General features: G+C 45.8%; 1 protein-coding gene and 1 long non-coding RNA gene across 4 annotated transcripts in view; one reads left to right on the top strand and one right to left on the bottom strand.

Annotated features, from left to right (window-relative positions):
* LOC138447912 (pleckstrin homology domain-containing family G member 4B-like) overlaps nucleotides 1-18891 on the top strand; it is a 1180303-nt gene that overhangs the window by 60040 nt on the left and 1101372 nt on the right. The window lies entirely within an intron of this gene.
* On the bottom strand, nucleotides 3316-12766 carry LOC138447906 (uncharacterized). The gene is made up of 2 exons (XR_011259969.1): nucleotides 12242-12766; nucleotides 3316-6033 (listed from the first exon to the last, which is right to left on the bottom strand). It is a non-coding gene; the product is annotated as an uncharacterized lncRNA (long non-coding RNA).

Here is an 18891-nt window from a genome sequence, read left to right as displayed (position 1 = left end):
GAAGTGTTTGTTTAGTAGAACACACTTTGCTGCCAAGAAAACACCTTCACCCTTGGTCACAAAACAAAACATTAAGCAGAGTGCAGTTGTGCAGGTGGCATTCCGTCACACACACACTCAATGAAATGGAAATGGAAGGACATTTTTTAACAGCCAAAATAAAAATAGCAGCGATGCTTAAATGAGGGTTGAGCGTCTAATTGTTTTGTGGCCCACAGTTCTATTATGGGCCCTTTGAGATCCAAGGAACAAACAAAGTTTCTTTAGATGCGAAGTGGGGCTCCCCAATAAGGCAGACGGACAAAATCGTGATGCTGTATGGAATTCCAGCTGATCTTGGTGCGTGGATTGCAAGGTTCGCATAGGGATCACCTTTTCAGGTTTGGGACGGTAGAGGCTTCGTCTTAACTCTTAAACCCTCTCCCAGGGGACTCCTGACTGCTGTCCACATGTATTGAGGGCTTAGGCTTGGTCGTTGGAAGTCTTGGTTGGGGACACAGGCAGACTACTGGCTCCTCGGATAATTATGTCAAATTTGGGACCAGGCAGTGGCTGGGGTCGTATTGGCAGAGGGGCCATATTTGGGGGCCACAAAGCTCTATTTATTTCGTCCAGTTGCCTGTAGCATTTAGATGCGACCTTTTCTTGTTTCGTCAGACTCAAGCGTAGCACTTCCACGAAGAGGCCATACAGGTGAGCCGTCCATCAAACATGAATCGCTTCTGGCAATGAGATGATCTCGATGTTTGGATTCGAGGATCAGAGGCCCCAAGTTTTCGATGCTTCTGGAAGCACACCGGTAGTCAGTATAGTTCGGAAGAGTGTCTGAGCTGCCCTCAGAAAAGAAGTGCTTCTTGTGAAGCCTGCTTCTAGAGCAGACTTGACCTAGCGATATGCAATAATGGGGGACCAGGCTGTCCCTCAGACTCATTCAATGGAGGATTTTGCCTCAGCGCATGGGCAAGGAACTAGAAATCACACTTTCACGTGCACCAAGGGCACAGGGTCTAGCTTTATTCTTAAATAGTAATTGTTGGCAATTCTGTTTGTGACTCAGTGCATGCTGTTAATTCGGGCAGGGGTTAGCTCCTTTTTTTATAGTTCACATATAGCTTGTCGCCTTTGTCTGAGTTAATTCGTCTCGATGATCTATCAGATTTCTCTGCAAGATGTTTTTGCCAAAACACTATTTGCTCGATCCAGTTTTGGCACTGTCTGGAAAACACCTTGCTGTGCCTGCTCCTTCTGCCTTTTCTCTCATGTGGGGGACATCATCCCCACCCTTGAGGTTGGCTGTTACTCTTCCCCCACTCAAAGCGTCCTCATGCAGTTACACCCCCACAATCCCCATCTTCGTCCCGGCCCACTCACTCCATCCCCTTCTCTCCTCTCTCCCTCCCTCTGCCTTGCCCTCTGGCCATTCTTCCCCCTTCCCCTTCCTCAGCCTCACCCCACGCCCTGATATCTCCTTACCTTTTTGGCCCAGCACCTGGGCTCGCCACCGCCTCGTCTGTCTGTCTGCAGTTATGTGCAAAAAGCGCATGCGCTAATTCCCAACAGGTGTCGTGACAGGAATTAGCTGGGGAGAAAGTGGGATGAATGAGTCTCGAGACCCCCAAGACAGCAACAAGACTTTCCTTCCGACTATCCCATACCTAAGGCTGACTTTACACTGGTGTTTTTTAGGACCAGGTAAAAAGGTGACAGGAATGCTGCACGTCGGACTCCCTGGTTTTAAGGGAGAAGACAATACACTTGCTAATTCTCAATACATATAAAAAACAGGTCCTTGCACTTTCGCCACCATACCAATCATACCTCCGAGATAGCATGGAACATGCCAGAAACCTAGGAAATATCACCTCTGCACTCAACCTCACTCTCCCATCCCTCAACCATGCCCCCTCTAGCTTCCGCTCTTTCTCCCTACTCGCCCCACTCTAGTGGAACCTGCTGCCCATCACAATCGCAGCCCCACTGCATAAACTTCATATACTGGCCAAAGAGGGGCCTGCACGCACCATCTGCCCAAGCATCCCTACCTGACCCCACCACTCCCTCCAATGCCCTGTAATAATATAATTGTGTTTAGTTGTAAAGTACTCCCCTTTAAGTATGCAGCACTTGCCCCTCTTGAGCCAATGAAGGATTATATGATATTACAGTCAAATGTCCATATCTTCTACATTTGAGAAAATATGGGTTGTATCAAGTGGCAGGGGAAACCAGGTTCCCCAAGTTGGATTTCTGTGGGCTGTATGATTTTTCTATAATAAAGTGATGAACGAAAGACTTTCTTGTGGCCTTTTCAGTGCAAAGTGATGCATTCTGCATTGTCCAAAACCCAGTGGGCATCCAAAGGTCTGTAGGTGATGACTTTGTGGATATCAAGATGTATACCTTATGGCTTGTCTTGACAACATCCCTATATTTTCAGATAATAGAAAAGAAGCTTTGAAAGATGTTTGGAGGTGCCTACCAACACATTTTTTACATGAAAAATCTGATGAGTTTGAATTCTTAATGCAGATTTTTTTAGTTGGGACTATTAGGTGTTGCTTTCGACACCTATAACGCCTAAACTATTCCATTTGAGTATGGATTCAAGTACATACAGAGAGAAATGGCATATGACGAGGGACACCAAAGAATGACATTGGATAAGGGACACACAAATTATAGGTGTTGTTTCATTATGAGCCCACCCATTGCCTACCCATAGCCATGCTAATCCCTTTGGTCACTCCCACCCAATCCTGTCTCTTCCCACCCAAAGCTCCTCCTCGTAGGAACTCTTTCAGCTTGCGAGCTTGCTTTAGTGAAGGCTTTCGGTTCGTGCAGTGTGCTGACGTAAAGTGCAGGCAGGCAGTTCTTTTTTGTTCCGATTGGGGGAGGAAGGAGACGGGTCGGGGGAAGAAGGGGTCGGGTCTTATGGAAGAGTGCAGCTGCAGCGTTGCATTGTTTGATCAGCTCGAGTTGGCAGGACTGTGTACAATTTCAATCAAAACCTCACTGACATACGAGCATGTCAGCAGGGTTTAATTGTAATTATGAACACTGCTTATCATGCAAGCATGGCAAGCAGTGCTCACAATTAAAAGTTAACGCTGCCTGGCATGTGTGCACGGCGAAGTGCAAAGGTGCAGTGCAAAAGGCAGTGTACACATGTTTACAGTGCCTTTTGGCCTGCACGTTTACACTTTGCCATGTAAATGACGAAACAATGTGGCAGCAGGGCGCAGTCTGTGGGTGCGATTTCTCGCCGTCCATAACCAGTACAAGAGGGACCCTGCAATAACTCAGACAGAAAAGAGCCAAGTTAACATTACTTTATTAATGCACAAGCATTCGCGAATGGGCAGCAAGTTCAAACGTCTCGCAAAGCAAGTCGTCAAAGTGCCGCGCTTTGCCCTGCACATCGTGGTCCTTTTATACCCATCTGTTTTACATTGTCATACATTGCTGCACATAGATTATGTCCACCACAAGGCGGTTCCTCCCAGTCATGACTTTGCATCAAGGTCAACAGTTCAACATCTGCTATTGTGGTTTCCTGTTATCTGTTATTCGCTCTCTCTCGTGCCCCTCTGTGTATCTCTGTGCACGAGGCTGTGCTTACTCATTCCTTCCCCACCCGTAATCTGCAGATAGTTTTAGCAGGCTCAACATGCTTCGACATACAGTGACCAAACACAATTCTTCTGTTAAAACAAGTTCTTGCCAGGTCAGCAGGTCTTAAATGTCGCTGTATAAAGAGAAGGCCTCTTCTTTTAACAAAGGGTACATTCTTTTAACACATATGGTGATTAGTACAAACTCCAAGTGTGAGCACAACATTACATATGTATGCGTACCTTCAATCCACCCTTTGCTCACACTTGAGCATCAATCTAAACAGTCCTAGCATAAGCAGATGGCAGGAAAGCAACATCATCACATACTGTATGTACCATAATCTTCTCCAGGCCTCCCATGTCAAAAAATTCCTGTTGTACATGGCTTTTATCCATTGGATTTAGGCGCGTTATGCTGGAAGAACACATGGAAACACAGCACGACACACATACCGGGAAACATTGGATGCAGAGACAAATACCTACAACTATTGCCGCTAGAACCAGTATAGGCGTAAGAAGTTGCCATCCAATTTCTTTCAGGAGCTTCATCCACCAGCTATCTCCTGACCCTTCCTCCTGGTGGATGCTATCCGCCACTTTATGCAGTTTGTTTACTCCATCCAGGATTCCTGTACTCCCTTCTGGTATGTAAACACAGCATTGGGATCCCACCAAAAAACAGACTCCGCCCCTTTCTGCAGTGAGTATGTCTAAGACATACCTATTTTGGAGAGCCACTAGCCGAATTGCTTTCATTTCATAAGTAATGTTTTCCATTAGGTCTGCAGATTCTTCGATTACGAACTCAAGGGCCCTGCTTAGCTTTTGGATTTCTTGACTGTTCATAAAGATGCCCGCTGGAGGAACCAGGACCCCCATCAGATCTATAAACGTTTCCCATCCTGTAGGTTGATACGTAGGAATTTTTGGGTTTACTGCTCGTTTATTTCTGCTGTGTATTTCTTTATGCAGAGTAGACGGGGCATATACCATCACAGCCGGCATTATTCTGGCTATGTAACATACCCCAACAAAATCTTTGGCTAACCACAAATAAGCCCTCTTGTTACAGACGTAGGCATGTCCTTCAATCTGTAACAATCCCTTTGTGTAGTTATTTAGATTCACCATTTGACTGCACCCCGAGATCATTCTTTGATTACCTCTTGCGCTCCTCTTAAAACATATATTCTTTGGCCTAAACTCTTGTGTGATGGTGATAGGGGGAGGAGGTTCTCTTACTATCTGTACCATAGCAGGTGCAAGCCCGATTCCCTCAGTTTTGATTTTATAGCGTATCTTTTCCTTTAGAAGGGTTTTGTTCTCTCCTCTAACATAACAAGCGGTATTCGGTATCATATATTGCTGTGCTGACACTATTCTCATGTAAATTAATGTACACCCGGCATCCTCAGTAACTGGCGATGCGTACACTGGGATGCCTTCACTGCTATGTCGGGGCATGTGGGTGCAGATCCAGCAATCAGTTTTATTCACTACCCCATATGTTGTGTTTATTATCTTCACGTATTCATTTTTAGCATAGTCTTCCGGGTCGTGTTGGTCATAGGCATCTCGATTCCTGCTCTTGACCCAATCTGTTCTCCCTGTTTCATTTGACTCGGGCAACAGGTTCTTTAATTCATATCTAGATGGATGTTCCAGATACCAGAATATTATGGCAAATGCTATTAGTACTACTATCGTGCATACAGAAAACAAAATTTTGCCTCTTGTGGTACAAACTGGTATTTTCCTCTTACCTTCTGTGTTTGAGGAGCATACACTTATCCGTTCAGGGACTAAACCAGCATACACGGGTGTAGACATAGTTCAGTATATGGCTCAGTATACAGCGTATATCAGTTGCAACCTAGCGATATAGCAATATCCCCTATTTAAAGCACCAGTGTCCTTATTACTCTAGTAGTGGTAGGTCTCACTGAAAACCTTCATCCGATCTGTCCCACGTCTCGTAGTGCCTGTCCCAGGAGGGGAACGCCGAAGGCCCTTCAGGCTACAAGCCCGTCGTCTTCAGTAAGGCACAATTCTGCTAAAACCAACAAGAGAGTCCAAATGTTCATCTCCCTAATGATCAAAGTTCAAAACAGTGTCCTTACACGTTGCTTGGCACATACACGTCACGGGATCGGAGGCGATGGGCACACCTACTAGTGGCATCTGGCAGTACTGTTGCAACCTGGGGTTGGTTGGTTCCCTTTTCTGGATCCACGTGGTACCAGTGCGATTTGCCATCAACTTTTACCGCAGTTTGTGTTGCGAGGAGAACCTGAAACGGGCCCCTCCATCTGGGTTGCAGTCCGCTGGTGCGATCGAAGGCTTTTATAACAACCCAGTCACCGGGCTGCACGTCGTGACCTTCTCCTATCAGAGGAGATGGAGCTACTGCGTTCACCTGTGCATTAATAGAAATCAGTCTATTAGTTAACCCAATACAGTACTGTTGTAATGCAGGCCATGCTTGCTCAGACAATCTCTTAGGTGATATGGGGGTCCCAATACTTGGTGGGCGCCCCATAACAATTTCGAAAGGAGATAAACTATGTGTACGCTTAGGCATAGTACGCATACTCAATAATGCAATAGACAATGCATCCGGCCATTTCAGTCAAGGGCATCCAGTGTTTCAATATGCATTGTGCTGTGGAGGTGGCACTATTGTCCCGCAGGGGATATGCTTCCACCCATCCTGAGAACCCACATCTCATCACCAAACAGTAGGAATGTTTATTTACAGGCTCCAGCTGTATAAAGTCCATATACACCACCTCAAAAGGGCAGGTGGGTAACTTACTGTGGCCCGCCGGGGCCGGTACACCTTTCCCCACATTATATAAAACACATATTTCACATTGTTTTGCCCATTGGCGACAATACATTCCCAATCTTTTGTTGTACCACACAGTACTTAAAACTTCTTCCATAGTTCTTGCGTTAACGTGGGTTGGACCATGAGCCACGCTCACTATCACAGGTAAGTATGCGTCAGGTAGTACCCAGGTGTTCGTTTTGGTATGTGCCCATAGCCCATCTACCGTCTCCTCATATTGATCATCCTTGTGCCAAGATAGTCTTTCTTCAATGGTTGCATCTGCTTGGATTTCCTTTACGCGCTCCTTCGTCCCTTCCATAGTCACATCCCTCCCCACTATGAGCTGTCGGGCTTCCCACCGAGTGTCCCTTGTGGCAGCTAGTTTAGCCATCTGGTCAGCCAAAGAATTTCCCTGCGTGACATAATCCAGTGTTTTTTTATGCGCTGAGCACTTCACTACGGCCACCATTTTGGGCAGCGTAAGGGCTTGCAATAATTCAGCAATCAATCGGGCATGTTTAATAGTATCACCTTGAGAGGTTAAGAAGCCACGCTCTCCCCAGAGTTTACCAAAACTGGAAACCACCCCGTGCGCGTAGGCTGAATCAGTATAAATTGTCACTTTCATGCCGCTGCTTAACACTAATGCTCTAGTTAGCGCAATCAATTCTGCCGCCTGCGCCGATTTCTCACACACTTTCCCACTCTCAATCAACTGTTCCCCTGTAGTTACTGCATACCCTGCTGTTGTCTCCCCATTTGGCAGTTTGAAACAGGAACCATCACAGAATAATATACCCTCATTATCAACCAGCGGGGTGTCTTGCAGGTCTGCTCTACCCTTAGTGTGTTCTTCCATTTGAATCACACAATCATGCCTAATGTCATCAGGTGAGGTGGGCAAAGGAAGCAGTGTCGCTGGATTCAAAGTGTTACACCGTTCAATTTTTACATTACTGGCAAACAGGATCATCTCATACTGTGTGAGTCTAGCTGTAGTCAAATGCTGTGTATGCACTCTATTCAGAAGAACATCTACCGTATGTGGAACTTTTACTGTTACTTCACTCCCTAGGATGATACCTGCACTTTGTTTTAGGGCTGTCGCTGCTGCAGCTACTGCTCTCATGCATGGGGGTAGGCCTCGAGCTACTGAGTCCAGAGTGCTAGAAAAATATGCACATGGTCTCTGTTTACCCCCTTGTTCCTGTGTCAAGACTGACACAGCGCAACCTTCCTGTTCATCAACAAAAAGGCAAAATCTCTTAGTATAATCAGGTGTGCCTAAGGCCGGTGCGTGGCATAGAACATCTTTCATAGCTGTCAGGGCTTTTTCCATCTCAGGTGTCCATTCTAATGGGCCGTTTTCTTGTACTTCTTTTAAGGCTTTTAGCATGGGCTGGATCAATACAGAGAATTCAGGAATCCAGTGCCTACAGTAGGATAAAACACCAATTATCCTTCGGAGACCCTTTGCCGTGTCTGGACCTTTTATGGACTGTATCAAAGCAATGCGATCAGTAGACAGGGTTCGCCCCTCTTCGGACAGCTCAAAGCCTAAATAATGGACCTCTTGTTTTACATACTGCATTTTGGCTAGGGCTACCTTGTGCTTATTCTCTGCTAAGTGCATTAGCACCAATCTGGTCACATAATGGCATTCCTCTTCGGTGGCTGCACATAATAGCAAATCATCAACATATTGTATCAGAGCAGTGTTAGCGGGTAGGGCTAGGTTATCCATCTGTGTTTTTAGTGCTTGGCTGAATATGGCGGGACTTTCTGTATATCCCTGCGGGGCTCTAGTAAATCGATACTGTCTATCTCGAAGAGTAAAACTAAACAGGTACCTGCTTTCTTCGGCAATAGGAATGCTGAAGAAGGCATTTTTCAAATCAATTACCGTAAACCATTTTGCTGTTTTGGGAATTAAAGTGAGTACACTTGAAATATTAGGGACAACTGGATATCTGGGTTCTACTATTTTGTTTATTTCTCTTAAATCAATAATAAAACGATAGGGTACGGCTTCATCACCTTTCTTGTGTACTGGAAGGATCGGAGAGTTACAAGGGCTATCATTTGTTGGCTCTACCACCCCTAACCGTATCATGTCCTGTACTATTTGATATAGTGCCTGCTCTCCCTCGTGTGATATGCGATATTGTTTTATCCTGGGCAACCTGGCACCGGGCTTTAGTTTGATTACTACTGGGGAAACATCCAATACTCCTACATCATTCCCATGAGTGGCCCATAGTTCATTCGGGATGTCTTGGAGTTCCGGGGGCAGGGTTTGCATTACTCCTATCATACTCATAGGTTTGCTTATGGTCATTCTCACTCCCTGGGGGGAGCAATATATTGTGGCCCCTAGCGTTTTTAATGCATCAATACCTAACAAGTTTTCTGGGCAGTGATTGGTCAACAGCCACCCATTCTCCCATTTTACCCCATGAAGTTCCGCTTCTACTATTTCACTTACAGGAGTCTTTATTGGATTTCCCCCAAATCCAACTGATACCTTGCTTTTATCCGATAATGGGACAGCGGGGACGGCTCTGATATTCACGGAACTGTTTCCAGCTCCTGTGTCTACCAGACATCTCAAGTTTCGGTGGGGGCCGATCCTAATAGAGGCATAAGGCCCCCTTTGGTCTATAGGAACCTGCACCACTCCCGCTATCTCATTCCGGCATCCTCAGGACATATCGCTTGTGTTATCCTGAAAATCATCGCTATAGTATACCCCTTCTCCACATTCTTCACCCTGGCATACACCTTGTACTTGTGGTGTTTGTTGTGGCTGATACAGTAGATTGGGGGGAGGCGGGGCCGGCCAGGGAACATCCCCTCTTGCTTGTCCGTCAAAGGCATTGGGTTGAGGGGGTTTAAACATTCTATTGTCTTGGTTGCCGTACCCACCAGTCCTATTTCCTGGGGCAAATGTTGTCTGTGAAGGGGGCCGTACGCCCCTTCCTCTCCCACCACTCTGGGGACACTGGGATTTCCAGTGTCCGGGTCTCTTGCAGAAGGCACATACATCTTGGGGTAGCCCATCACTCCTCCCATATAGCGCACCTCCTTGCACTGTACCTCTTCCTGTCCCTTGGCCCCCTATCATGTTGCTGCTATAGCCCTGTGACGGGCCGTTATTATTGTAGTTATACCTGCCTTGGGGCCCTTGATGCAACTGTTGCATCAACACTTTGGTTTTTAAATCCTTCTCTTGTCGTGCCTTTTGTTGTCCCTTTACTCTTTCCCCTCTTTCATAATACCTGGCCATTTCGAGGAGATCCCGGGGGTTTCTAGTCATCCATGTACTTTCTGCCCTCCTAATGTTCTCCTGAATTGGCCCGTGGAGCCCCTCTACAAAGTTTGTGGCAAAGTACCGTTGGCCCGTTTCAGACCCTATCTCTAGCCCACTGTGCGCTTTGAATGCTGCTTCATAACGCAGAAAGTACTGTGCTACCTCCTCACTTGCACCCTGTATCACAGCGGACAGTTTCTCCACATTCACATCAAATGGGGGTAACACCTTTTCTAGAGCCCTCAGGACTGCCATGCCATGCCCCCTTAGGGGTTCAGGATATTCCTCATGCAGTTTTCTATTTTTGCTCGCATCCATTACATCTTTCCATTTTATTGTTTCATTGTCTTTGGCACGAAAGGGGGTCCATATTTCTTCTGGGACAATGGCTAACAATATGTTATCTACATCCTCTACGGTAAATAACCCTGGTCTGAATAACTTTCCCACTTCTTTGTAGAATCCTGCCGGGTCTATACGGGGGTCGGGGATGGACTTGGTGATATGCATTAATTCAATTCGGGATAAAGGGACATACACATAGGTGCGCATCATGTTACCAGTGGCTGCCTCTATGGTGGGTTGGCACTCTCTCATTGGCATTAATAGTAACTTTTCCATGTCTGTTTGTTCACTTACAAGGGCCTGCGCTGGTGGCGAAACAGAGGATTGATGACTAAGAGCTTTCTCTTTTATTTTTTTATAATCTTTTAATAGTTTCTCCACCTTAGCCATCCTCCATTCTTCCGCCCCTGAATCATCCACTCTTATATTAGATAGCAGTTTCTTATCCAATTCCGTCCTAATCCTATTCCACTGGGACACATATCTAGGCTCCTTTTCCTCTTCTATATCATCCACCCTAATAAGAAGATATTTAATTACGTTTACTTGTATAGGCCAGCCAAGGCCCTCCATCAGACTCACCAGGGTGGACATGGACTGCGAGTGTATGGATGCTATCATACGATTAGCTACGTTTTGGCCCGCCTGGTCTGCATCTTTGAGTTTAGCCTCTCTTTCCCTCACCTCTCTTTCCCATGCCCTCTTTTCCTTCTCCCATTCAACACTGCCCCTTATGACTTCCTCTATTATGTCTGACATACATCCCCATAACTGAACACTGGACGCAGTCACTGGTAGTAACGCGACAGCGTCCTGATATGCTGAGGGCAGATCCGCAGTACTCTGTCCTCTCAATTTACAGTTACCCTCATGAAAGGTATATAGTTTAGTGGCCACTGTCCTAAATTCCAAAGGTGTCAAACACCCCAATTGGTCCCGTAGGCTGTCATTGAGGGGTGTGCCATACAGCCCGGTCATAAGGATTTGCAAGTCTCCATCTCTATCCTTTTCTACAGTAGTCGTTCTCCTATGGTCTATCAACCTATCTGGGTCCCCATACTTCATTGGGAATTCCACCCTTTCACCCTCACTGTCTGCCGGTGGAGCTGTAGCTCCTGGAAACAATAATTCAGTCGTTGTTTGTTCTGCTTCTAGCCCTATCACATCTTCATATCGAGGCACCGGCACGGCAGGATACATACCCCCACTGTTCTTAATCATCATATGTCTATCCAACTGATCTAGCCTCTCACCCTTCTCTTTTATCTCTAGATCATGTAATTTTTGATTTACCGTTCTCTTCTGCTCCTTTGCTTTTTGTTTATTCTGAGCATTGCGCCTGCGCATTGCTTCTACCCTCCATAGTCGTATAGCCTCAAACTGTGCGGGTCTAACCCGTCTTTTACTAATTCTATTTCTACTTTGGATATGTGGTCCACATCAAAGGACCCGGTGTCTGGCCATTTATGCTCAATCAAATCTTTTGTGTATTCGGACCATTCTTTTAAGAACAATGTTGAATTCAATCCATGTTTAATCAACATATCAAATGCAGGGGTTCCTTCAAGAGGGGCATAGTGTCTCTTGCCTATACCACTCTTGCTGGAAGCCGCTTGACCCATTTTGTTGGTATACCGCAATTGCCTAAAACACTCACCTTTCCCAAATATGCACCTATTGGCTAACAATAATAATACATCCTCCTGGCGTATCTAACATATCATATCATCATTTCAACATTACTTCTTCATAGACGGACTTACCACCGTCCTCTTCACAAACCCTGAATCATTATTCCCTTATTCCATCATGCATCCGTCCATACCACTTATCTTAAGGGTCCCGCCAGAGTGTTCCGGACCCGAAGGGCGACAGCCTGCTGTTCCACCGCCAACGGAGCCGGAAAAACAAGGATGACGCGTTGGTTGCAATCAAAGGTGCGGATTCAGTTGTTGGGGCCCCGTGATCAATTCCTTCTCCGGTTCCGCCGCGGCGTTCCTCACCCAGTGACGGACTGTCGCTCCTTCGCGTCCCACTTCTGACACCAAAATTGTGGGTGCGATTTCTCGCCGTCCATAACCAGTACAAGAGGGACCCTGCAATAACTCAGACAGAAAAGAGCCAAGTTAACATTACTTTATTAATGCACAAGCATTCGCGAATGGGCAGCAAGTTCAAACGTCTCGCAAAGCAAGTCGTCAAAGTGCCGCGCTTTGCCCTGCACATCGTGGTCCTTTTATACCCATCTGTTTTACATTGTCATACATTGCTGCACATAGATTATGTCCACCACAAGGCGGTTCCTCCCAGTCATGACTTTGCATCAAGGTCAACAGTTCAACATCTGCTATTGTGGTTTCCTGTTATCTGTTATTCGCTCTCTCTCGTGCCCCTCTGTGTATCTCTGTGCACGAGGCTGTGCTTACTCATTCCTTCCCCACCCGTAATCTGCAGATAGTTTTAGCAGGCTCAACATGCTTCGACATACAGTGACCAAACACAATTCTTCTGTTAAAACAAGTTCTTGCCAGGTCAGCAGGTCTTAAATGTCGCTGTATAAAGAGAAGGCCTCTTCTTTTAACAAAGGGTACATTCTTTTAACACATATGGTGATTAGTACAAACTCCAAGTGTGAGCACAACATTACATATGTATGCGTACCTTCAAGTCTATGGGTATGTCAACATCTAACGGCTCTCCGCCGCCTAATGACCCCAATTAACAAAATGACCTCCTCATTGTCTTGATTCTCACAGGTGTAAATCAAGACAGGAGGGTTTGGGGGTGCCAAGAACACTAGTGCTCCAAAGTCCACACTATCACTCACCAGGGAGCCTTGTCATCACTACCTGGTGACCGCTCATAGAGCTGTGATTGACCTTAAGCCGTTGCACATTGTTTTGAAAGTATTTTTAACATCACTGAGCCACTAAAAGGCATACTGTAACACACTTTCTATCATTCCACACTCTACTTTATCTCTTTGTCTGTTGTCCTTATTTGCAATTTTGTAATGCACGTGTTCATTTACACAGGAGGTTCATGCCAAAAGCGTGTGAAATGCATTAAAATCAATGTAATTGAGTCCCAAATTGTAAATTAAGTATCATATTTTATTAATTTATATATATTTTCTTATTTACTTTAGATAACATAGACCAGGCACAGACAGGAGCCTGAGTGCTTTACAAACGGGAGTTTTAAGTGTATTACGCTAAAGAAAAAACACATCAGTGGCGGCAAGGTTATACAAGGGGATGTACAGAAACATGGGTTGTTATGAACATCTTCATATGACAAAACTAAAACTAGATCATGGTCCCTTTCACCAGATTTCTTGTATGCTGAGCTGAAAAATGAGACGGTTGCTCAAAGAATCTCTGGAACAAAATATCCCTATTGCATTGGGATGAAGTAAAGCGGGTAGGGGCAAGTGACATGCTAAAGGGAGAGGGGGTCCTAAAGGGGGATGCGTGGGGGAAAGGTGAACGCTATTAATCAGGGTTCTTCCAGGGCCCTTCCAGAGGACCAGGTGTAGAACGAAAAGAGGCCCTGGAAATAATTTTCAAAATGGCCCTATAATACACATTTTGAGCAATCCCAACCCCCTTCTTAGAAGTACATTAGGAAATAAAATAGTTTACCACACAAAAGAGGCACATGATGCAGAGGCCCACTGGGAAATCCCCAGAGTTCCCCCCCTGTAGGCCAGTCCACCCCTGCAGAGGGCCATGGCAGAGTAGATTGGAAATGTACCATGCCAATGAAAGTGGTGGAAAGAGGCAAGTTCGGATATAGGTGTCTGTCAATACACCTCTAATAAACACAAGCTGGAAATAGAACGGTGAAAGGGGCCATGGGCTTTCATGAGGATACATAGAGCCGTGCGTGAAGTTTGGAAAGGGGTTGAGGTGGGAATGCGAGGCAGGGGGGAGTTTTTGAGCAGTGCCATAGATGTGCCTGGCAGAGCGAGTGGGGTGGGGTAAAAGAATCAAGCTTGGCTCGCAATTAAGCCGAATGCCCTAGCTGCAGACGGAAGAAGCAGGAGGGAGGGGCACAGCCTAAGAACTGGCAAACCCCCGGGAAGGGAGGAGCTGTGTCAAAGAAGCAAAGAATCGAAGAGATTCGGCATTTGAATACACATCTTTTATGGTAGGTAACCTGGCACTGCCTGGATTATTTCAGCAATCGTTTGGTGCTGTCAGTTCATATCTGGAAAAGGCAGCGTGCTGGGGGAGGACCTGCATGTGAAGGCTTTCTTGGAAACAATGTTCTTCAATTCTTTCCTGAAATTGAGTGATGGTTCACTGCTTTGTTCAGGAAGGCGCAAGTTCCAGATCCTTGGAGCATTTCATTTAGGACATGGGCCCGGTAGTGCTGCTGCCAACCAGCAGATATGAGTCATGCTGATCTCTAGGCTAAGGGATTTTAGGTCTAGCAGAAAAAGCTTCAGCTTTCAGGCAGAACTAATGCAGCTATTCAAAACACATTAAAAAGTGTACCAAAAGGCATCCTGCAAATGTTAGTTGGACCGGGTTTCTCTGATGGTTCTGTGCACTGTGCCATTTAATTGGCGATTCAGCAGCTCTTCTTTCATAAACTAGTTGTTTTTCAGGGTAGGAAGGCAGAAAGAGGCGGTGTGCCATTGCCCTTGCAAATGGCTAGCTGTCCCCCGTCTTCACTGAGTAGATAGGATCTCCTACAGCACTCTAAACCTTGCCTCTAAGCCCATTCATGAGACCTCATATGATGGGATTCTATGTCACTGGCTTGAGGGGGTGGGGAGCTGGCAGGATTGCAGAATCAACTTGTCAGTCGTTCCCTGTAGTGCAAGGTTATTCTGAGACGTGACATAATGTGAGGTTATTGCTAGTAAGAGAGCAGAGTGAAATCAAGGATGTGTATTCTTGTGGGGACAAATGTGAGGTACAGTGCATTCTGGGATGTGCAGTCTTGTGAGAGTTTCTTCACTCAGTATTGTAGAGTGTGTTCTGGGACGTCTGTCAGTGCTGAGGCAGAATATATTTTGTGAAATCTAGTTATGTAAGGCATCTGCCCTGAGTGAGACAGTGTGCTCTGTAAGACATGCAGTTCTCTGGGATGTCTGCATTCTGTACCTTGAAGGTCTGAGTGCTTTCTGGGACACACAGTCCAGTAGTGATCTCTGTACTGAGTGTGACATTGTACAGTTTTGTACATGTAATCTTGTGTGGACATGTGTTCTTGTTGAAACGAAGCTTATTCTGGAGCATGTAGCCCCTTGGGAGCCACTGAACTCTTTTGAGTCTGTGTGCACGGACAGACACATAGTTATTGTTGGGCTTCAATATGTGCTCGTGAATTCTTTGGCCTATAGTGCTCTGTGCAATAGAGGAGAGGGGTCCCTACTTAGGAGAAAGCCCCCTAGATGCAGAGTGGTGTAGACTGCATTCTGCTATACGGTGCCCCCTTTGCCATCTGCACAGGGTCAGGTAAAGGGCTCTGTAAAACCTGTATTCCTGTGGCTGCATGACTATTGAATGTAGGGGTGTACCGAACTTTGGCTTTGAGTTAGCATTCGGCCAAATTCCGGGTGAAAACGAAGCTATTCGGGAAACTGGGAAATGCTGTTTTCACATTTGAATGCAATGTAACAACTCAGTGAGTCAAATGTGGAGTGCAGAAAAGAGAATGGAATTAATCAATGTTTGACAGATGTCCTAATAATATATCATACGAAAGTACGTGTGTTTGTGTACCGGAGCGGAGGAGTGGCGAAGATAGTGAGAAGTGAGCATGGTGCGTTTCTATTTTAAATGCCTTTGCAGACACCTTCAGAATTCACAAGAAGAAATGGAAACACTGGCGCTGAGAGGTAGTCAGTTATGTCAGGCAGAGTGGCATGCCCCCTTTTTAGATGTTAGATGACTACCAGAGGAATTTGGGTTGCCAAATCTCTCCAGCTCCCGTTGGCCAGTCTGCCGGAGGGCGAACAGAGAGATCGGTGGGAAGACTGTATTGGACAAAGAGCTATTCTTTTGCTGGTGAATTTGGCTAGAGGGGTCGAAGTTTGAAAATCAGAAGACGCCCCAAGGTGGGCTGCCTCTTCCAGATGTAGGTCTATGGGGCTGGGAATGAGTCAGTTACATATCAGGCAGTGCAAGATGTGGCCGACATCGCCCAGCCCATATTGGTCTCTTGTGAGAAATTTCTTATTGGGAAATCTCTTCAAAGGCATTACAGACCAGGCTGCCCCAAACGCGAAAGGTGTGAGAGAGGGGGGCCCTTTACTGTATGGGCAGAGTGCTAGAACGCACTTGCTGGTTTTGTGGGGTGGAGGGTTGAATAGTGATAGACACAAGCCTAGCATCCTCTAGTGGGGTGGGAAGGAGGTGTGGTACATGAATGTGAATTGTGCCTTATTGAAATTGAGTGACTGCCCAACAGGCAAGCGCCTTTTAAGAGATTGTAGCGTTTGGGCAGATTCAGTCGCATGTCAGGCATTCATATGTGTGATTAACCCGGCTTCAACTCTATCCGCCTTAATGGAAGAATCCTCTCTTGTTTGACCTACGTGGGTGGGGGTAGTCAGGAAATGGAGTCCACTCAACTGTCATGTACCCTCCACTTATGTCCCGCACGAGCAGACACAAAATATTTATACATTTCTGTGTGCTGCATGTAAGGTTTAGAACTCACTTTCACCTTCAAGCTACCTTGCAACATTGCAATAATGTTTTGTAATGCAACCTAGCACTTCTGAATTTGCGAAGCATGCCATTTTGAGTAGCAATTGTTTTGCATTTGCAGCATTGTAATTGTAATTGTTTATTTGTAAAGCGCTTATACACAAGTGAAGTGCTTCAAAGCACTTCAAAGCGGGAAGTGAACAAGGGAATACAGAGTCATTCTTAGGCCTTGAAGTTTCCGAATGATCTAACAAAAAATGGCTAGCAAACTAGGCCTGATGGCATTACTACTAGTGCAAGTACATGACAAGAAGGAAGGCGAGAAAGGGGAGGAGAGGGAGAAGAACATACAACCTTAAACAACCCAGATAGTGCAAGTGCATGACAAATAGTGAGGTGATAAGGTGGAGGGGAGGGAGAAGGAGAAGAACATACAGAAACAAAAAACTACCGTACTACCGTACTAGGCCTGGCGAACTAGGGCTAGTGCATCCTAAGTGCGCAGACAGGAAGTGAAAGGGAGGGGGAAGGGAACAAGTGCGCCCAGTCCAGCAGGGCCCTGGGTTAAGTGCAGGGAGGTTACCATTGTCATGGAACAAATTCTAGAAGTGCAATAGTGGTGAGCAGAGTGCAGCGGCCCAGGGCAAGTGCGAGGACTGGCGGGGGAGCCTGGGGCCTGTGTGGCTATGGAAGTGCACCAGGCGACCAGTCAGCAAAACGGAGCAGAGTTAGGGAGAGAAGGAGGAGGGAAGTAGGCAAGAATAGTGAGGAGGGAACAAGGGAGAGGGAGAGACAAAGATGAAGAGAAGAGAAAGTCTTGAGGAGTTTCCGGAACTTATGGAGGTCCGGCTCAAGACGGAGAGAGGCAGGGAGGTTGTTCCAGAGGGAGGCACCTGCAGAGGATAAAGATTCACCCCCAAATCTCTGTTTGGGAAAATGGCTCACCTGCAGAGAGTTGGAAGAGGACAAGCGGAGGGCTCTAAAAGGAGATCCATCTGTACTTTTGGTCACTGCTTTTTTGTTAGTCTGTTCTTTTCTGACTTGCAGGCTGTAACTCAACATATGTTGATTAAACTCAAGAGAAATAAGTGAAACATGGGAACACATTTCAAATAGTAATTTTTAATTTAATAGTTTAATTTGTTTTAGAAAAGTGTGTTTTTCATGTTTGGAACATGATTTATTAAATTAAATAACTATTCGGCTTCATATTCGACTTTGGCTGAACACTTGACAAACTGTTCGGTAGTTGTATGAATACTAAATATGCTATTCAGTACACCCCTAATTGAATGAGGGGGAATGCATTTTAATACATGTTGTACTGTTGGGACATGTGTACCGAGTGAGGCAGAGAAAATTCTCCATGCCATAATATATTTTCTTTTTATTATTATTTGTATGCCCGCATATAATGCGCCAGAGCGCGCAGGCATCGGGGCGCAGAGGAGAGTGAAGGAAAGTAAATGGGGAAGCAGAAGGGAACGTCAAATCCAGGGATTATTACAAAAAAATTAAGGTTTTCAACCCTTTCCTAAATTTCAGTAGATCATTTTGTAGGCGAGGAACTTTAGGAAGTGGATTCCATAGAGTAGCGGATTGAACAGCAAAGGATATGCCCATGCCTCTGGCGCGCTTTCTCCTAGGAATGGACAGGCAGATTGAATCACTCGATCTGGTAGTTCTATCCGAATGATGAACCTTAATGCAATCTTTCAAGTAGCCTGGAGCTTGGCCGTACAAACATTTGTGGACAATTGTCATGGCATAAAAATGGATCCGAGCTTCCACCGGGAGCCAATTCAAGTTCCTTCTGTGGGATGAAATAGGTTCATGTCTAGCAACGCTTTTAACAATGCGTACAACATTATTTTGTAAGATTTGAACACGCCTGCGGGTGTTTTTACTGTTTGCAATCATCAAGGCATTGCAATAGTCAATCCTTGGCATTACTAGGGCACGAAGGAGGCTGGCACAGTTAGCTTCAAGTCACACCCAGTGTTTTAACTTTCCCGAAAGTTTTAATAGGGTGGTTCTCAATAGGGAGACCCGCATATTGTCTGTCCAGTTTGAATCTGACCTGGGATGTGCCGAAAAAAGCACCAGCTCGGTTTTTGT

This window comes from Ambystoma mexicanum, chromosome 1p, assembly GCF_040938575.1.
Source record: "Ambystoma mexicanum isolate Mex_15411 chromosome 1p, UKY_AmexF1_1, whole genome shotgun sequence".
NCBI lineage: Eukaryota > Metazoa > Chordata > Amphibia > Caudata > Ambystomatidae > Ambystoma > Ambystoma mexicanum.
This window is presented reverse-complemented; position numbering and strand designations above follow the sequence as displayed.